At 49.3% G+C, this 3,033-nt stretch overlaps 1 pseudogene; it reads right to left on the bottom strand.

The window, feature by feature from the left end:
* Positions 1 to 1,348: 1,348 nt before the first annotated feature.
* On the bottom strand, positions 1,349 to 2,734 carry LOC123591793 (annotated as a pseudogene).
* Positions 2,735 to 3,033: the final 299 nt, after the last annotated feature.

Genomic DNA, 3,033 nt, shown 5'->3' with positions numbered 1-3,033 from the left:
TCTGAGTTAGAATTCACAAATAAATGTAATTGGCTCTAAACAGCTCTCCCCACCACAATACCCTCCTTCAATACTACTGAAAAATATATAGACATTTTAAATCATTTCTACAAGTGGTTTTGAGTTATACAGGAAGATGCCTAGGTTTTGAGAATAACTTTTTTTAATTTTTTTTCATTTTTGACAGAGACAGAGCACAAGCAGGGGAGGGGCAGAGAGAGAGGGAGACATAGAATCAGAAGCAAGCTCCAGGCTCTGAACTGTCCACATCTGGCTTGAACTCGTGAACTCCAAGATCATGACCTGAGTGGAAGTTGGTCGCTTAACCAACTGAGCCACCCAGGCACCCCTTATGTTTTGATAATAAATATAAAAGTAAAATATGAAAGTACAGGTTAAGTATGATTTCACTTAAGGACAAAAGTACCACAAAAAAAGGATCGCAAAGAAATATACCAAATGATTATTAGCTAGTGGACCTCAAGAGTTTTATATTATGTGAGAGACCCCCTCCCCCAAATAATATGTTCTTTATCTAAAAGTTGCCATTGTTTATGTAACTCAATATGTCTTTCTCCTTGTGCAGCTAATGACCTTTATGTCAAAGTATCTTTCTGAGAAACTAGTGAAACTTTTAGGGCCTAGTGTGTGTGGAACCTAGCATCTGTAAAACACATTTTAAAAACAAGTAAAGTGATTAATATTGATCGACAATGTGTTATGGGCCAGGTGTTGCTCTAAGCTTTGGGGATAGAGCAGCAAATGAGACATATAAAAGTCCATACCTTCGTAAAGCTTGTATTTTAGTGGGAAGACACAATGATAAACAAAATATGTACATTATACAGGATGTCAGATAATGATAAATACATGAAGACTACGGTGAGAAGTCAGCCAGGAAGGACAGGCATGCTGCAGGAGGGGCAGTGAAAGACTGGTGGCTATTTATTCATGAGACAGAGAGAGCATGAGCACAGGGGAGGAGAAGAGAGACAGAGACAGAGAATCCCAAGCAGGCTCTCCACTACCTGCACTGAGACTGTGAGATCATGACCTGAGCTGAAATCAAGAGTCCGAGGCTTAGCCCGTTGAGCCCCCAAGAGTGGTGGCTATTTTATTTTATTTATTTATTTTTTTCCACGTTTATTTATTTTTGGGACAGAGAGAGAGCATGAACGGGGGAGGGGCAGAGAGAGAGGGAGACACAGAATCGGAAACAGGCTCCAGGCTCTGAGCCATCAGCCCAGACCCCACGCGGGGCTCGAACTCACGGACCGCGAGATCGTGACCTGGCTGAAGTCGGACGCTTAACCGACTGCGCCACCCAGGCGCCCCAGAGTGGTGGCTATTTTAAAAGAAGATTAGGTTTGGCATTCTCGAGCAGATCCTTTGAGCGAAAACCAGGAGAGAAGCATTCACAGAAAAAGCAAAACATTTCCCCCCTAGCCCAAAGCCATGTGGTTTATTGGGGGCTGGCACCATGCGGGCTGTAATGGGTAGGAGGAGCCCCGTGCCTCAGTCCTCAGCGGCGTTGAGCTGCATGTCTCCTGGTCTCGCAAAGCTCTCCAACCGCAGTCTTTGGCCGGGGAGCTGTAAGGCCAGGCAGGCCTGGGAAGGGACTTAGGGGCCTCCACCGAGCCCCGGTCCAGCTCTGCAGGCGGAGCATCACCACCACCATCCTCACCTGGTCTTCAGTGACTAGGTGCCAGGGCTCGAGCTGCTGTGGGCTGTACTTCTCCACCTGGTTGCGGAGCTCCGTGTGCTCCGCAGGTGGACCTACTTGGCGCACTTGAACTGCCTCATCGCCTTGGGCCTTCTGATGTGCACGTGAAGCTGCCCCACCACTTTGAAGGTCTTCCCGCACATCTGGCAGAAGTGGGGCCGACCCTCCTGGTGGCTGCGGGCCATGTGCCTCAGCAGGATCCCTTTTAGGGGAAGCGCTGCTTGCCGAACTCACACCTGAAGGGCCTCTCCCCCATGGGGGTACAGTTGTGCTTGTCCGGGCTGGCTTGGGGTACAGAAGGTCTTGTCACCGAGGTGGCACTGGAAGGGCTTCTTGCCCGTGTGCGTGCTCAGGTGCGGGTCGAGGCCGGCCTTCTAGAGAAAGGCGTGGCTCCAGAATTCACAGACACACGGCCTCTCGTTCCTGCGCTTGGCCTTCATGCGCATCTGCGGGCCATTTCTGCCGGAGGCCCCACTCCTTGCACAGAAACAGCTTCTCCCCGCAGTGCTTAAAAGGCTCACGCAGCTGCAGTTCTCTTGGGACATGAACATTTGGCACAGACGGGACGGGCATGGAGCTTGGCAGCTCCTTGCAGCTTGATCACGTACCTCTTCGAGGCCTCCTTAGTGAACTGCTGGGTGCAGGAAGAACACGGGGAGCACATCTCCCCCGTGTGGGACGCCGGGTGCAGCTGCGGCTCCAGCCTCCGGTGGAAGGTCTCCCAACACACGGAGCCTGGGAAGACCTGTTCCCAGCCGTTGATATAATTTCGGGCTTCATGTTCCAAGAGTTTCTCCTGTTCCAAAAAAACCCTGTGCACATTTGGGACATTGGAAGAGTTCCTCCCCAGTGTGTTTCCTGTTGTCAATATTTAGATGCTATTTGCTAACGCACTTTTTGGCAGAAAAAGGAAGGTCTTGAGTGTCCCCTCTTTCACCTGTTTCTTACCTGCCTTGAATTCAAAGTAATTACTGTGCCAAAGTGGCAGATTCTGAGGTGGCACTTTACCATTTCTTTCAAAGGAATATACATACTTTCTAGGATTATAGGGGCTGGGTGCCTATTTTTATAGTACAGAGTAGAGTGGGGGGACAGCACCTAGAGAAAGTATTTCAAGCCTAGTGAAAAAACCCTCTGTGTGTTTGAGAGCTGACAGGGAGGTCAGGATAGGACAGCAGTCAGAGAGAGAATGATGGCATAATATGTGTTGTAGAATGCTTGGCCTTCCTAATTGAAAAATATAAAGAGGGGCACCTGGGTGGCTCAATCGGTTGAGCTTCTGACTTTGGCTCAGGTCATGATCTCGTGGC

Source organism: Leopardus geoffroyi, chromosome B4 (genome assembly GCF_018350155.1).
Source record: "Leopardus geoffroyi isolate Oge1 chromosome B4, O.geoffroyi_Oge1_pat1.0, whole genome shotgun sequence".
In the NCBI taxonomy this organism is placed as follows: Eukaryota; Metazoa; Chordata; class Mammalia; order Carnivora; family Felidae; genus Leopardus; species Leopardus geoffroyi.
The sequence above is the reverse complement of the archived record's forward strand: the minus strand, read 5'-3'. Positions and strand labels throughout refer to the sequence as shown.